The sequence below is a fragment of the Erinaceus europaeus genome, chromosome 20 (genome assembly GCF_950295315.1).
Source record: "Erinaceus europaeus chromosome 20, mEriEur2.1, whole genome shotgun sequence".
Classification (NCBI taxonomy): Eukaryota; Metazoa; Chordata; class Mammalia; order Eulipotyphla; family Erinaceidae; genus Erinaceus; species Erinaceus europaeus.
Window position 1 is genome coordinate 2,676,726 of NC_080181.1, and position 17,966 is coordinate 2,694,691.

At 48.1% G+C, this 17,966-nt stretch overlaps 2 long non-coding RNA genes across 2 annotated transcripts in view; one reads left to right on the plus strand and one right to left on the minus strand.

The window, feature by feature from the left end:
• The window catches only part of LOC132534951 (uncharacterized), a 134,123-nt gene extending 121,447 nt beyond the window's left edge, over window positions 1–12,676 (plus strand). The window contains exons 2-3 of the long non-coding RNA XR_009546715.1: window positions 10,631–10,739; window positions 12,624–12,676. This is a non-coding gene — a long non-coding RNA (uncharacterized LOC132534951). The remainder of the gene's footprint in view (window positions 1–10,630; window positions 10,740–12,623) is intronic.
• On the minus strand, window positions 6,826–17,231 carry LOC132534949 (uncharacterized). The gene is made up of 4 exons (XR_009546713.1): window positions 17,101–17,231; window positions 13,990–14,195; window positions 10,459–10,699; window positions 6,826–7,761 (listed from the first exon to the last, which is right to left on the minus strand). It is a non-coding gene; the product is annotated as an uncharacterized LOC132534949 (long non-coding RNA).
• Window positions 17,232–17,966: the final 735 nt, after the last annotated feature.

A 17,966-nucleotide genomic window follows, 5' to 3' on the forward strand; every position in this document is an offset into this window, starting at 1 on the left:
GCACAATGAAGTGGTTTTCATAAAGCTTCCTCGGGGGGGGATGCTCATTTATTCTAATACGGAAGCAATATTAATGCCAGACTTATTTGATGCTAACAGGTTGATTTTAAATTAAAAGGCAGAGCCGTAATTATGAAAAAACACCCTCTGAGCTGATGTGTTTACAGTGTGGGCCCGGGACCATAAGGACTGTGCTAGGAATTTCTTTTTTTAGTTTTTATTTATAAAAAGGAAACACTGACAAAAACCATAGGATAAGAGGGGTACGGCTCCACACAATTCCCATCTCCAGATCGCCATATCCCATCCCCTCCCCTGATAGCTTTCCTATTCTTTATACCTCTGGGAGTATGGACCCAGGGTCACTGTGGGATACAGAAGGTGGAAGGTCTGGCTTCTGAAATTGCTTCCCCACTGAACATGGGTGTTGACAGGTCGATCCACACTCCCAGCCTGTCTCTCTCTTTCCCTAATGGGGTGGGGCTCTGGGGAACTGGGACTCCAGGACACATTGGTGGGGTCATCTGCCCAGGGAAGTCAGGTTGACATCCTGATGGCATCTGGAAACTGGTGGCTGAAAAAAAGAGTTAACATATAAAGCCAAACAAATTGTTGACAAATCATGAACATAAAGGTTGGAATAGTACAGATGAAGATTTCAGGGTCTCCATTTTGTAGATAGCTAGTAGATATATTTTAGTTATATTCCAAAGGGCCCATGACTATACTAGTTTTTTCTTGAGCCTGAAGTCTGCTATGCAGGTGGACCCAAGTTATTGTCTGGGGAGATGATGTCATGGCTGGAAAATGGACCAGGAAGCTGGATCAGGGAAGAGACTAACTCCCAAATAATGGGAAAGATGTATAAATATTGTTGACTGTAAACCCCATTGATTTGATGTGATCTGGGCCCATATTCAGCTTAGGAGCCTATGTGACCTCTGCATCCCTGTAGATATGAGCTCACATTCTGTGGTCATAAGTAGGAATATTCCAAGCTGCCCCAATATCAGGACCTATCTTCCTCAGGTGTAGCATAGAGTATGTTGTCCAGCTTCCCTTCGGAGGATGAAACATTCTCTGCTGCTGTTGATCCAAGTTGAGGGCAAGGTCCTATGGGGCCCACAGAGGGGTCTATTGTGTTGTTCCTGATGGAGATGAACAGTGACAATGGAGGGAGGGATCTGTTAGAGTTCTAGGCCCATCATGTCTGTGTGGGAATCTCAGGACTCCCCAATTAGGGCCCCAGATGAAAGGGTGGCTGTATGGTGACTGGAGTTTCTTACCCCTGGGCACTTTAATTCACTTACATTCTAAGATGATCTTTTAGGCTGTTCATCACCATGATGCTATGAGCTGAGACATACCCAGATAGTCAGACTGCAGGGTGTTGAGCTGCTACTCAGACATGACACCACCCTACTGACCTTCTGTGGACAGGCCAGCACAGTGTGGGAAAGAACTAGCCAAGCCTGTGGAGGGAGGTGTGACTACCCAGGGAGTGCAATCTCGAAAGAATGGGGAGCTGGCCGGTGGCACATCGGTTAAGCACACATAGTAATATGCACAAGGATCTACGCAAAATTCCCATTTCAAGCCCCCGGCTCCCCACCTGCAGGGGAGTCGCTTCACAGGCGGTGAAGCAGGTCTGCAGGTGTCTGTCTTTCTCTCCCCTCTCTGTCTTCCCCTCCTCTCTCCATTTCTCTCTGTCCTATCTAATAAAATGGCCACCAGGAACAGTAGATTCATAGAGCAGCACCAAGCTCCAGTGATAACCCTAGAGGCAGTAAAAATAAAAAAGGGAGAGAGGGAGAGAGAAAGAGCGAAGGAAGGAGGGGAGGGAGGCAGGGAAGGAGGGAAGAAGGAAGGAAGGAAGGAAGAAGGATAGAAGGAAAGAGAAGGAACGGGAGAAAGTCTGACAGGAGCTCCAGCCTGCTGCTTGGCTGAGGGCTGGTTTTCTGGCATCTCAGATGAACAGAAGCCCCTGGCAGAAGTGAGCTGAGGTCCAGCGGCTGGGACCCACAGCCTGGCAGAGAACATTGATTCTTGATAACTGTCCACAAGATATATCCACACGGTGGTGTGAAATGGCTCTTTGGGATTAGAAAATGGCTCTAGCCCTCCATTTCTTCCTAAGATGCAAAGAAAGAAACACTTGACCTCACAAGAGATGTGAGAGTTTCATATGATAAATAACATGTGTAGATCGGTGTGATTCTCTCACACCTAAGACAGATTCTGTGCACAGCTGCTCTCCATCAAAATTAATGATTTGCCAAGCTAAGTATATTTATTCACTCGGTGCTTAAAACCCTCTTCATAAACACAAGCCATGATCCCATCGGATTAACTAACATCCTGACCCCGCCACACACCATTGTAGTACCGTCTTTTCCCTCTCCATGGATATAAGAATCGTCTGCTAGTATTTTCTTAATGGTCTCATCACCCCACTGTTTACAGAGCTATTATTTATTTACTTATGTCTGCACTGAGTTTTGTGGACTCAGGGAGGGGCAGTCCTATGTTCGCTATTTTGGAAAAATCAATCCTTTTAGTGCATGACTACAATGCCTACTTTTAGAGACAGTGTTAAGTGCATATCCCATTAAATGGACAGCGTGAGGGATGCATAATTCTGGGGCTTTGAGAGAAGTTCTTCTCTTTCTCTTGCTGTTGGGGAATTTGACCAGATGAGAATGGCTTTTCCCAGGACGAGGGAGGGTTTGGTCATTCGAATGGAGGTCAGAGGTGTGAGCCAAGGGTCCTCTTACTCTTTATGGTGCAGGGGATGAGTGCTTGCACTCCACAGGTGATGGTTCCCTCTACACCTGCACAGTGCTCCCTGTCCTCTACTTCTTATTTTAAATTATTTTTATTATTTTCCCTTTTGTTGCCCTTGTTTTATTGTTAGTTATTGATGTCGTCGTTGTTGGATAGGACAGTGAGAAATGGAGAGAGGAGGGGAAGATGGGGACAGAGAAAGACAGACACCTGCAGACCTGCTTCACTACCTGTCAATTGACTCCCCTGCAGGTGGGGAGCCGGGGGCTCAAACTGTGATCCTTTCACCGGTCCTTGCGCTTTGTGCCACCTGCGCTTAGCCCGCTGTGCTACCACCCACCCTTGTCTTCTACTTCTCAAGTCTACACACACACACACACACACACACACACACACACTCACTCTCACTCACTCGCATGCACGTGCACACACACACACACACACACTCACACACACACTCTCACTCACACACACACTCACACTCTTACTCACACACACACTCACACACACACTCACAAACTCACACACACTCACACACACACTCACACACACACACTCACACACACACTCACACACTCAAACACACACACTCAAACACACTCAAACACTCACACTCACACACTCACACATACACTCACACACTCTCACACACACTCTCACACACACTCTCACACACACACTCACACACACACTCACACACTCACACACTCACTCACACACACACACACTCACTCACACACACACACTCACACACACACACTCACACACACACAGTCACACACTCACACACACTCACACACCCACACACACACACACACTCACACACCCACACACACACACTCACACACACTCACACACTCTCACTCTCACACTCTCACACACTCACACACACACTCTCACACACACTCACACACTCACTCACACACACACACACTCTCACACACACACTCTCACACACACACTCTCACACACACACTCTCACACACTCACTCACACACACACACTCTCACACTCACACTCTCACACTCACACTCTCACACTCACACACTCACACACTCACACACGGTCAGAGCGCGGGTAGTGGAGTGTCCACAAACTAGCAATCCCTCATGTGTATGTTTCAAATGTTCCCTCGGTCCTCTCCCTATGGCCTTTATTCTCCAACAGCTGCTCCTCTCCTGATCCTTCCGCCAGCTATGTAAGTCAACAGTTGCCAAAAGTTTAATTTATTTTTTGTTTTTCATCCACCATGGTTATGCTGGGTCTTGCTGCCGGCACTATGAATCCAGGGCTCATGATGGCCATGTTTTCCTTTTTATATGATAGGTTGGAGAGAAATTGAGAGGGATGGGGGAGAGAGAGGGATAGAGAGAGAGAGACCTGCAGCCCTGCTTCACAGCTTGTGATGCTTCCCCCTGCAGGTGGGGACCTGGGGCGGCTTGAACCTGGGTCCTGTGCTTAGTACTATGTGCGCTTGACCGAATGTGCCACTCCTCAGGCCCCTCCCAAATAATTTAAACTTGACAGATACCTTATTCTTTATAAATTTGCTGGGCCTTAAGCCAGCCCCCCCACCTGCTCTGCTCCATCCTCCGTTGCTGATACTATGGTCTATTTACATAATCATTGTTTTGCCTGAGACCCGCCCTGCCTGCAGGGTATTAATTAATCCCACCGGTTAAAACCTTTGCAACAGTTGCTATGGAAGCTTTCTACGTTCCCGCCCTTTCCTTTTCTTCATCCTCTTTCCTAGCCATTTCCTTTTCTGACTTGCCACTTCCAGTTCAAAACATATAAAAGCGTTGTCTCTGATTAATAAAGATGCATTGCATTCCCGCTCTGACACGAGTTCCTGGTCTCTCTCCCACGTCGCTGAGTAAGCAGCAGCCCAGGTTGGCTCCAGTCGAGTTCTCTCCAACCCAGAGAGCACATGCCCAGGAAGAAACACCCTCACACTAGCCCGGCATAAACTGAAGCAGTATTATTCTCAAATAATATTTTGTCAATATTTAACCATGTTGACATGAAAGCTATACTTTTTCCTATGTCATTTGAAATAGATAATACCAACATATGATTTACCCATTTTATATTTAATAAAGATGTGGGTTGAATTCAGATAGGCCATGAAAACATTCTGAAATCCCAAAACACAGAGACTAGTGTGTTTCCTGGCACACAGAAGTCTATTCCATAGGCTGCTCTGAAGAATGGACCTGCAGAATCCCAAATTGGATCAGAGCTGGATCAGGACAGCACGTCTGTCTCCTCTAAGCGATATGGACTGAGAATTTGGCACTGGGCTTAATCTTGCACAATGGCTTGAACTGAAGAGGTCATGGGCAAGGCCAGGGCATGAGAGAAGTGAAACATCCCAGTGTCTGGCACAGAGACATAGGGAAGTGGGCTGAGTCATTCTAGACCCTCTGTGTGATTACAGCAGAGACCCTGCGGGGAGCTGGCAAGCAGAAGAGGCAGAGAAGCACACACTACGCACACTGAGCCTGCTTCTTCAGATAGACCCTGGCTAAATGCCAGGCCAGCAGCTCACGGGATGCCCCTTATCATGACACCCCACAGAAGTTTTCTGAGATTCCCACTTCAAGTTACAGAAATGGGGTCATCTGCCTCCATCACTTCAGTGTCACCACCATACCGTCTCACAAAATGTCCTAAAGCACAGCCAATCCACACCCGGCACTGTGAGTAAAGTTTCTCTTAGGGGTGGTCTGGGAGGTGGCACAGTGGATAAAGCATGGGATTCTCAAACATAAGGTCCTGAGTTCAATCGCCGGCAGCACACGTACCAGAATGATGTCTGGTTCTTTCTCTCCTCCTCTCCTATCTTTCTCATGAATAAATAAATTATATATATAAAAAAAGAAAGTTTCTCTTAAGGCCAGGAGGTGGTGCACCTGGTTAAGCACTAATATTATAGTGCACAAGGACCCAGGTTCAAACCCCTGGTCCCCACCTGCAGGGTGAAAGTTACATGAGTGGTGAAGCAGGGCTGTGGGTGTCTGTCTCTCTCCCTCTCTGTCTCTTACCTTAATTTCTTTCAGTCTTTTCTATCTTAATATCCTCTCCTCCTATCTTAATTTCTTTGTCTCTATCCAATAATAAATTAATAAACTTAAAAAAATTTCTCTTGCTCTGCATTCTAATCAAGACATTGGTTTGTTGGGATTTTAGTTTGCACATCTGGTTAGCTACAAATGGCTATTTTGTTTTAAATTAGAAATGTATCTGCTTTCAAGAGAGGTTGCACATTTTACTAAGGACTCTGTCACACCTACTTCCTTTATCTGCACTGCTTATTAGTGATCTTTGCCTGTTGTGTAGAAAAGCCTCTGTGAAAACCAAGTTTTCCATATCAGCTGCACTGACTTAACAGACCTTTAAAGATACCTCATTACAAAGCTCACCGTTTGCATCAACTCCACAGATCCTGAGCAAGGTGATGATGGTGGAGGGCTGAGTCTGCACCCACAGTATCCAAAGGAATGAAAGCTCTCTCCTGGGTCCCCTCTGGTTCCTATGGAAACCAAGCCTGACTGCTCTGCCCCATCACTCAGCTCCTAAAATAGACCTTTTTTTTTTTTTTTTTTTTTTCCCTTTTTCCTTTTTGCAAGCCTATGCATGCTAAGCTACTAAGTGACTTTTCATCTCTGAATCTTCTGCCTCAATTTGGGCCTGGGCCCTCCGTTTTCCTTTAGAAATGTGGTGAGTGCCTGTGAAGCAGGGTTATTCCCCCAGGTGGGCATCACTGGGAGGCAGGGGGAAGAAGGCCCTGTTCTCTGGTAGAATTAGGCACTAGCCTTTGGCTGGGATAATTATGGAGACACAGTGGGCCAACTGTGAGCCTTTGCAGCCACCTGTTCTCTGAGCATTGCCCTGGCCGGCCCAGCCTCTCAGCTCTCTACCCCTCTGCTCTGAATCTCCTGCCCACAGCAGCCCTCACCTCTTGGTGGACACCCTGGACCCCACTCCACCCTCCAGGCTCTGTGCTGGATCCTGCTCCCAGCTGCCTGCAGGACTTGGCTGTCAGCTTGGTGCACCCAGGGATGCCACATCAGTGCACAGAAGTCACTTGGGGGCCAGGCACACCTGGTTAAGCACACCCACGTTATAGTGAGCAAGGACCCCGGTTCAAGCCCCTGGCCCCCTCCTGCAGGGGGAAAAATTCTGGAGTGGTGAAGCAGGGTAGCAGGCATCTCTCTCTCTCTCTCTCTCTCTCTCCACCTCCTTCTCCCCTCTCAATTTTTCTGTCTCTATCCAATAATAAATAAAACATCTAAAAAGAAAGAAAAACAGATCTTTAAAAAAGGGTGAGAAGTTGGCCACAGAGGGAAGGAGTGACTGTTCTATTGCTGGAATCTAGCAAAGGTTTGATATTTGACTTTGATTTGAAAGTCACGCGCCCCTCATTTCCCTCCCCAGTAAGCCCTGGTGTGGCCACTGACCGGGGTTGGGAGGCAATGCCGAGTCCTGGTTTCATGGCCCAAGGATGTCTGTTCTCTCCGCTCACCCCCTCCCAGGTCTCTTTGATCCTCTCAGCCAGACACTGCCATGTGGGCTCCTGCTGAGCCCCAGCGCCACCTTAGATGCAGGCGACCTACTGACAGCCTGGGGCTCTCCTCTGGACGGGGAACTGGATGACCCCAGCTCCTCAGGCCATGGAAGGAGCCCACCCCCACCCCGAGAATAAAAATGCTTCCAAAATTCGGCTTTTTCACCAACTAATGGAAAACTTAGGAAGGCAGCTCCGGGATGCTGGTGGTCTTCCCAGCCCAGACGCACATCATGGAATCTTGTCTGTCCTTCAGGCCACAGTGCCTCTGACCTCATCTGGATCGAGTTTCTCAGACTCACTCTTCTTGGGTGAATGAAATATTTAATAGAAGTAGCAGTCTTAGACAGGCTTCCTTCCTAAAGGTTGGTTAACTTGGCAGCTGTTAAACTGTGCAGACTTTATTTCTGAAATTAAGAAGAAAGGGAATTAATTCTTTTGCCCAAAGACCATATGTCAACAGGAAATATTTTGTACACTGACTCCCTCAGGAGACTCAATCTTTTCCCTATTTATTTTTCCTGCCAGATTCATTTGATGGATTCTCAGAGCATCAGACTTGCATTGGGCATGCTCTCTGTTGAAACAGCCCTGGGTTTGGGCAGCTTCATAGTGAACCAACTGTCTGAATCCGGAGCAGCCATTAGTTAACTTCTGGAGGTGGGAAGGGAGGTCTTCACCTTCTTACCTGTGTAGTGTCCTGTGCAGGTAGGGAAACGCCTTTGGTCTCTGTGTCACCTTAGCTGCACCACAGGGAATGGGAGATGAGTCGCCTGAACTTCCAAACCAGGGTCAAAGTTAGAAATGTAATGCAGGCACTAGTGGAAGGTTTGCAAGGCTCTGTGAAAGTGTCTCAGTGGCCTTGAGGGGACTGTCACTCAGTGTCCTCACTGCAGGCAAGTGCTGCCCGGTCAGAAAGAATGTGGTGCACACAGGCAGTTTGCCTGTTAGAAAGGACACCACTTGTCTTTCCTTATTATTAGTGACACCACTGTCTTTCCTTATTAGTGACTTAATACCGGTCTACAAAATGATGAGATAACTGCTGTAATTCTGCACCGTTCCTACCATGTGTTGCCACTCTCTCCACTGGAGATTGGAGTGGTTCTCCCAAGGGCATAGATAGTGGGTTGGCTCTTACTTCTGTAACTGTCTATATAATATTTGCCCTTTTCCCCCTATAGTCCTGCTTTCTCTTCCTTTGTAAGTTCACACCCACACCTGTTATTACTTCCGAATGTCCTTCCTTTTTTCCCTCTTCTCTTTCTGGGTCCTGATAGAATTGGGATTTCAGAGTCCTCTGGTGATCTTCTTCTAATATTTCTCCTCCTCTGGGAGTACGGACCGAAATTCTTTATGAGGTGCAGAAGGTGGAAAAGTCTGGCTTCTGTAATTGCTTCTCCACTGGACATGCTTGCAAGCCCTGTGCAGCCTCCCAGGAGCTCGACACTCTCCTGCCCCCTTCCCCTCCACTCTTCCTCTCTCCTGGCCTCTCTTCTCTCTTCCTCTCTCCTTTCTTCTGCTCCTCTTCTCTACTTCTCACTCTCCACCCCTGGTCTGTCCAGCATCCCTCTCTGGCATTCAGAGTCTACAGGGGTAAGCTGCCCAAGCACGATACACCTTGGAGTTTACTGTGAAAAGAAAGTGGAGTGTAACTGAGCTGTTTTGGGGACAGCTGTCCTCTGGTTCATTTGCATCCATCAATTTTTGGTGTTCTGTGCATGTGCTCAGGCCGTGCGGGGCAGGAGCCCTGTCCAGGACCCTGCTCACTGCAGTGGCCATGCAGCTCAATGTCTTGTGAAGCTGTGGTGTGGCTTTCCCTCAGCACCAGGAATGAGAATAACATCTGAGTGGCCAGTGTTAGGGACCCTGTGGGCATCACAGGGGTGTCTCCTTGCACAGCTGCAGCAGCCAGGCTGCTTCCTGCAGGAGGAGGAGGCCGTGGGTTCAAGGCTTCACATTGAGGGGGCTTAGGGGAATGCTAAGCCTTCAGAGGTAGAACGTGTGGAAGCTCTTCACTTGGAGGCTATGCAGGTGAAGCTATAACAGCAAAGAGTAGTCTGTGGAGTGTTGATTACTGACAGTGTAGATGGTAGACACCTACAGCACAGGTCTTCACCAAGACTTTATCTGCACTTCCAGAGTGAGACAGAAAATGCCAATATTTGGGGTGTGAATTTTTGGGAAGGACATAGGCACAGCTGGCATGAGGAAAAAGTGGAAAGATTGTGAGATCAGGCTGGGGTAGATAGATAGCATAATGGTTACACAAGAGAGTCTCATGCCTGAGGCTCCAAAGTCCAGGTTCAACCACCCTAACCAGCTAACCACCATCAGACTGAGCTGAGCAGTGCTCTGGTAAAAGGAATAAAATCAAAATCAATCAATACGTCAGTTAAACAAAAGAAGATTGTGAGAGTGTGTGGGGGCGGGGGGTTGCAGAAAGGACGCCTAAGCAGTGGTGAGGACAAGTCTGGAATCAAGAACGGCACGCAAGGAGTCAAGGAGCAGAAAGAACAAGAAAGTGCACAGAGAGAAGGCAGCTCGCGGCTTGTGAGAGGCAGAGACTCTCAGACACACACAGGGGATCCTTTAGGGGAAGGCCTAGCTCAGCATGAAGTGGTGGGGTTTTTTTAAGATTTTTAAAAATACTTGTTTATTCCTTTTTGTTGCCCTTGTTTTATTGTTGTGGTTATTATTGTTATTGGTGTCGTCATTATTGGGTAGGACAGAGAGAAATGAAGAGAGGAGGGGAAGACAGAGAAGGGGAGAGAAAGACAGACACCTGCAGACCTGCTTCACCGCTTGTGAAGCGACTCCCCTGCAGGTGGGGAGCCGGGGGCTCGAACCGGGATCCTTACGCCGGTCCTTGTGCTTTGCACCACGTGCGCTTAACCCTCTGTGCTACCGCTTGACTTCCTGAAGTGGTGCTTTTAGTTGAGGGATGCCAGAGCTGAGCGCTATGGCTAATGGCCAAAGAAAGGTCACTTGGTATTTAATTTTGATCTGTTGAAAATGGGATTTCAAGACCTTTCATCTTGATGACAGTGTATTTGGAGACTCAGCCCTGCTGTGGGTGTCAGTGGTGGTAATTTGGGACTCACCTTGGAAGTGCTCAAGTCACATCGTCTTAAGAGCTGATCTTTACAGACAGGTAGCAACTGCAGCCAGGCAGAGTCCCCTGGGCCCTGGCACCCACCCAAGCTTGCCCGGTGCCCAGCACTCCTGGGAGACTGGGGGCGTGTTTGTTTACACGGGGTCTCATCTATCTTGCAGGTCACAGCCTCTGCTTCACTGTCCTCCTCTGGGGACGCACTGGAATGGCGATGGCCTCCTCTCCGCTCTCTGCTCAAAGTGCCACAGCTGAGCATGGGCCCATTCTCAGGTAGGTCAGAACCTCCTGCGTTTCATCAGTTGGGGGCACATCAGGAAGCCTGCCATGGCTCGTGGATATGAAGGTCTGGGCCCAGGCCTGGGTGTCTGCAGCTCCACCCCCAGCTCCAGGCCTGGTGCCTGGCTGTTCTGAGAACACTGCTGTGGAGAGAGACTCCCACTCTGCAGAGCCATCAGCTGTGTGAGCTGCTGACTCCCTGAGCACGGGCTTCCCTCCCTGTTCAAGCTCCCTGAGATGTATACCCTCTCCACTGAGGTTGAAGTTACTCTGAGACCAGCTTAACTCAGCATGAAAAGAAACGTCGGCTAATCTGGCGACAGACTAGCGGTTCCGGTAGAGTTCTCTGAGATTAACTGAGAGGGAATTGATGGTGAGGATGATAGTAATAATAACTAACGGTATAGCTTGAACCAGGTGCAGCCTCTGTTTGATAATATTTTTAAAAAGTCTGCGAATGTGCGAGTTTTCAAAGCAGAAACATGCTCTATGCTACACCTAAGGAAGATGGGTCCTGAAATTAGGGCAGCTTGTAATGTTCCTTCCTACTCATGACCACAGAATATGAGCTCAGATCTACAAGGATGCAGAGGTCACATAGGCTCCTAAGCTGAATATGGGCCCCAGATCACATCAAATTGATGGGGTTTACAGTCAACAGTATCTATACACCTTTCCCACATTAGGGAGCTACTCTCTTCCCTGATCCAGCTTCCTGGTCCTTTTACCAGCCATGATATCATCTCCCCAGACAATAACTAGGATCCACTTGCATATCAGATTTCAGGCTCAGGGAAAAAAAAAAAAACTAGTATAGCCACAGCCCCTTTGGAACATAACTAAAATATGCCTACTAGCTATCTACAAAATGGAGACCCCCCCCCAACTCTTCATCTGCACTATTCCAGCCTTTAGGTCCATGATTGGTCAACAATTTGCTTGGTTTTGTATGTTAACTCTTTTCAGCCACCAGGTTCCAGATACTAACATTATGCTGACCAGACTTCCCTGGACAGACAATGTTTCCTGGAGCTCTGTTTCCCCAGAGCCCTTCCCCACTAGGGAAAGAGAGAGGCAGGCTGGGAGTATGGATCAACCTGTCAACACCCATGTTCAGTGGGGAAGCAATTACAGAAGCCAGACCTTCCACCTTCTGCATCCCACAATGACCAGAGGGTTAAAGAATAGGAAAGCTATTTTTTTATATTTCTTTCCCCTTTTGTTGCTGTTACTTTTTTATTGTTGTTGCAGTTGTTGTTGTTGATGTCCTATGTCCTATTGTTGGATAGGACATAGAAATGGAGAGAGGAGGGGAAGACAGAGGGGGAGAGAAAGACAGACACCTGCAGACCTGCTTCACCGCCTGTGAAGCAACCCCCCTGCAGGTGGGGAGCCGGGGGCTCAACCTGGGATCCTTAAGCTGGTCCTAGGTTTTGATGTTTCATGCAGACAATTTCCCCCTTTGCTCAAGCCCTGTAAACTTGGCAAGTTCAGCCTTTCTTGACATAAATACCAAACTTGTAGCCCCTGCTTGGCAGTCTGTCGTGGATGTGTGTCCACTGTGGCCCCAGCTTCTGCCGTGGCTCTGCTTCCCGCCTCTCAGGGTTTGAATGGGTGTCTGGCTCTGAAAACCAGACTTCCATGTTGGCAATGATTTTCCTCTGCCATGTGAGACCAAAGTTCTTCTGCTTTCCCACTGGGGTACTGAAAATACTTACATCTTCTGTTACTTGTACCTCCTAAGATTTTATGGGAGAAAAGAAGGAAAGACTCCTTCTCTGCAACCTTGTGACCTAGCCTCACTCCCAGTGGTGTGTGTGCGGGGAGGGGGAGCTGAGTGTCTGCAGGACCCTTGACCTTCCTATTTTAATAAACAAGCTGACTTCTAGAACTTCATGATCTCTGCCATGTGACAGAGGACAAACTCCAAGAAGGTAAGACCATTCTCAGCACCATCTGTCCACCACAAGGCAGGAAGGGTGCACTTTGAGTCGTGGCCATTCACCAGGGGTTGTTGAAATGAAAAGTTCAACATCAACTATTAGTGGCAGAAGAAGGCTTTGTGAAAGTCACTATTTTCCCTCTAAACACACACTGGTTTACACGTGCATGTCAAAGGCACCACTTACACACCTTTAACCGTCACTGAAGCCAACGGAGAGAAGACCATACCTTCCACTCCTGGACTTCAAAAAAAAGTAAGTTCATTCTTTTATTTTCCCATCTGGATTTGAAACTTGAAATCAGTGTTGCAGAACACAAAGTTATTCAAAGGTTTATGGAAAAGAGTGGGTGGAAGATTCAAGAAAAATGACATCAAAGTTGATACCAGCCTATGTGCTGGAGTTCAGGGTGGAATGCAGAGTCCTGGGCCTGAGTCTCAGGGGAGGAGGGGTCAAGGGCAGAAGGTTGGTTATAAACCATCACCTCTTACGTTTGGATCTGGCTCTGCTGTGTCCACTAGCAGAATATCTGGTTTGAAATAGTTAGACTACCTTAAGACTTCTCCTGTCTTTGCTGTGGTTTCATTGTGAGCTTGATTTATCCCAGAGCATCGAACGCTGTTTAGAGACACTGACTTGATATCAGAGGTGGGTCCAAGAAATGGGGACAGATTTAGGGTCCAATGGCTGGCCTCTGACTTTAGAGCAGTGTGAAGGCCGTGGGAAAGGAGAAGCTGGCTCACAGAATCCTGGACAAGTTGAGGAGACTCATATGTATGCCTGGATATTGTTGTTCATATCATACTCTGAAACCCAAGAATCTCCTTGACGTGGCAAGAAGAAAATATTACTGGTTTTTATGCAGGAGAAAAAAAAAAACATTTCTGCCTGTTTCCATGTCTTAATGTCAGGTTCATAGTCTTAGGAGTTATTCTAAGTAAAAGATCGTGTTGATCATAACAGGTAGACTCGTGATTATTATGATGGGAAAAATGCAAAGGTTTTCATTTTCTTGACTCTGAAACCACCTTGACAATATACTGCTGGATAAAATCTTGTTTTTTTTTTTTTTTTTTTTTTTTACAAATCAAGGTGTCTCCTCCTTACTTTGAAGATGCTGTGACGTTTCAGTAAGTTGCTTCTAAGAGAACGTGTCCTTTCTTTGGTTGCAGCCCTTCTTCCTCCTTTTGCCTTGTATTAATTAGGACCCGTGTTTCTGATTATAAAGTCAAGACCTTACACAGTACAGTAAGCTCAGGACTTTCCTAACTTATCTCCATGGCTCCCTGGGAAATACTTACCCTGGGTTGAGTGTCAGTTCTCCCTAGGGACAGACAGTGCTTTGGCTTCTTTGACTGCAGCTTCAGTTGAAAGGGCAGCGATTCAACATGAATTCCAACACCAAAAATGTCTTGGCAAAATCAGCCAGGGTTGTCAAGTGTTGGTGATCTTCAGAGCATCTCAGTTTAGGAATGTATATTCTCAGGACCTCCACCATCAAGGGGATCTAGTTCTTCTTGTTCTAGCGTTTGCCCTTCTTCCGTAGCCAGTCAACAGCGTCAGGTTGAGCCTGTTGTAAAGTTTCGAGACCTCCTTTGAATCTGGAGAGGTGGCAGTCGTTGATTATGTGGGTCATAGTCTGTCTGTAGCCGCAGGGGCAGTTCAGATCGTCTCTGGCTCCCCAGCGATGGATCATAGCGGTGCACCGGCCATGGCCTGTTGGATAGCGATGGAGGAGGGCCCAATCATAACATGCTAGGTCAAAGCCGGGTTGACGCTTGCAGGGGTCTGTGATGAGGTGTTTGTTCTTTACCTCAGCTGACTGCCAACTCTGTTTCCAAGAGACTGGAACAGAGAAGTTCAGTGTAGGCATAGGGGACCAGATTGGGTGACGAGACGTCAAGCGTTGGACAGGGTGGGTGAAGATATCCGTGTATATTGGCAGGTCTGGTCGAGCATAGACGTGGGAAATGAACTTAGATGATGCCGCATCCCGACGAATATCTGGCGGGGCGATGTTGCTAAGAACTGGCAGCCATGGAACCGGGGTGGGACAGATGGTTCCAGAAATGATCCTCATGAAGGAATATAATTTGGAATCGACCGAGTGGACATGGGGGCTACGGAACCATACTGGGGCACAGTATTCTGCAGTGGAATAGCATAATGCCAGAGATGATGATCGTAGTGTGGAAGCGCTCACGCCCCATGAGGAGCTGGCCAGTCTTGCAATGATGTTATTCCTCGCGCCCACCTTTGCTGCAGTTTTTATGAGATGTCTGTGAAATGACAGAGTGCGATCGAGAGTAACGCCAAGATAGACTGGCTGGGCTTCATGCCGGATTCTCGTATCGCCAAGCTGCACATTAAGCTCACGTGAAGCCGAGGCATGGTGTAGATGGAAAACAGATGATACCGTTTTTTGCAGTGCTAGGGATTAGTCGCCATTTTTTACAGTAATCAGATATCAGCGACATGTCTTTCGTGAGTGTTTCCTCGAGGATGTCGAACTTGGATGCCTGAGTTGCACAGCAGATGTCATCAGTGTAGATGAACTTCTTTGAAGTTTCTGGGAGGTCATTGATGTAAATATTAAATAACTTAGGAGCCAGAACAGAGCCCTGGGGGAGGCCACTTGAGACAAGTCTCCATCTGCTAGACTTGTCACCCAGATGTACCCGGAATCTTCTGTTTTGGAGAAGAAACGATATAGTGTTGGCCACCCATGGAGGCAGGCATCTTGAGATCTTGACTAGGAGACCACGGTGCCAGACCGTGTCATAGGCTGCTGTGAGATCAACAAAGACAGCACCCGTCTTTAAATTCTTCTGGAATCCATTTTCAATGTAAGTTGAGAGGGCCAGGGCTTGTTTGCAGGTAGATCTTCCTGGGCAGAAACCAGCTTGGGCGGGTGATAGGAATTTCTCTGTAAGAGGAGAAATACGTGACAGAAGCAGCCTCTCAAGGAGTTTGTAACACACAGAGAGGAGAGAAATTGGTCTATAGCTGGCGGCCAGTGTTGGGTCTTTCTTTGGTTTCAAAACCGCTATAATCTTCGCACGACGCCAAACTTTGGGCATAGACTCAGATTCCAAGATGTGGGGTAGGAATGAAGCAAGCCACTTCTTTGCCTCGGGACCCAGCTTAAGAATGAGTTCTGGGGTGATGTTATCATAGCCAGCAGCTGTTCCTGGTTTAACCCTTTTCAAAGCGTCTTCCAGTTCAGACAGTGTAAAGGGAGAGAGTTTTGGAGATGGACAAGATAACTGGAAGTGGGATGACCACTCATGGGAAATTTCTCTTTTCCAGACTGGGTCGATCTTAGCACGTCCAACTTGAGTTAGGTGACTGGCCACTGAGTTTAGAGATACGGGAGGATGGGAGACGGGAGAGGGTTGTCTACCGGCACCCAGACTATGAAGAAGCTTCCAGGCCTTCCTACTTGAGTGGGTGAAGTTCAGACTTTCTGTGAGTTGTTGCCAGCGGGCTTGGCGTGCTGCATCCAGGGAGGCAATGAGATGGTCAGCCACATCTGGGTCGCCCGACTCATCATACTGCTTTAGTAGTTGCTCGCATTCAGCATCAAGACAAGGCGTATAGTTAGCACGTCTCCCACGAGGAATGGCTTGGGAAGCTGCTTTGAAGATGGCTTGGCGGAAGCGCCTGTAGGAATCTTCAGAGGGGATAGAGTTAATTGGAATTGCAGGAATAGATTTGTTGGTAAGATCACTGAACAGACGCCAGTTTGCTTCCCGAAAGTTCCATCTTAGTTTCTCCGAGCACAGAATCAGTGGGAGCTGGAGACCAATGTGGACGATAGCTGGGCGGTGATGACTGTGCGGGAAGATCTTGAGAACTTGTCTCGTAGCGGGAAAGGCTTGGCCGTTGACTGTGCTAATCCAGCACAGGTCGGGTGACGGAAAAGTGGAGCTGACCCTTAGGGGGGTGCTCCTGCCAGTGCACTGGGGGAGTTACAGGCTCCACGTGTTTAAAGGGTAGGCATAATCCCAGCAGAGAATTGAGTTTGATTTTCAAGAGTTTTAGACTTTATTCAGGAAAATTAGGAACATTTACATGTTGGGCAGAGAGAGAGAGAGAGGTAGATAGAGAGAGAGAGGGGGGCCTTACTCACAGGATGTCAGGCTCACCTAGGCAGAGTCCAGCCATGCCCCCAGGTGAGGCTTATAAAGATCCAAGTCCCACCCACAGCTGCCACACCCACACCTGTCACCACTCCCATTTCCTCAGGCAGCCATTTCCTTCCCCCAGACACACAGGCATTCTGGCATGGTGCATCCATGTTCTGTGTTCCCCCAGGTTCTTTCTGTCATTTCCTTCCCCCAGACACACAGGCGTTCTGGCATGGTGCATCTGTGTCTGTGTTCCCCCAGGTTCTTCCTGTCATTTCTGACCTCAACAGTAAGGAGGAAGTCTTCTTTAGAAAAAGGCGGTGGCGGCAGGGTTGAGACCCTTTGAAAGGGCCTTCCTTGGTGATGTTTCCCTCAGCTGGGAGGTTTCCCTGAGCTGTGAGGCCTGATCAGCTTGTTAGCAGGAGGGCTCTGAGGACGGGGGGAGAGAGCCACAGACTTTGTACCAGGTCCAAGTGTGGAAACCAGAATCCTCCCATTCTCACAGACAACTGGGTGTGGTGAAAGGGCCGGACCTCAGGGATGCCCACAGAAAAGGCCTCCAAGTCCTTACCCAGATCCTTTTCAAAGAGAAGGAAGAGGAGGCTTTGGGGAACAAGGAGTGAGCAGTAGAAACCTAGAGTCTTCTGCAAGCTTGCCTTTGGGGCCCCTTTCTGTTCAGTGAGGTGGACCAAACACATGGCGGAGCTTCCTATTCCCAATTCATTTTCCCACTTGGGCCCAGAAAGCCACTGTGGAATTTCAGGAAAGTGGAGATTCTTGGGTTAACTGAAACAAAAGGGCTTTCAGGTACGTGTCCTGGAAGTCTCTGAGTTGGGTCCTTGGGCCAGTACCATGGTTATTTATTACACTGGTTATTTATTAGAGCTGGGTGACCACTGGACATCTGGAGGATGTAGTAACAGTCCAGGAAGAGTGGGGAGCGAGGGATTGTCGTGTGTGTGTGTGTGTGTGTGTGTGTGTGTGTGTGTGTGTGTGTAGTCAGAGCAGATATTACCAGAGATACTATTAAGATTACACTTTGTGGGAGTCAGGCAGTAGCACAGCAAGTTAAGCACAGGTGGTCCAAAGCACAAGGACTGGCGTAAGGATCCCGGTTCAAGCCCCTGGCTCCCCATCAGCAGGGGGGT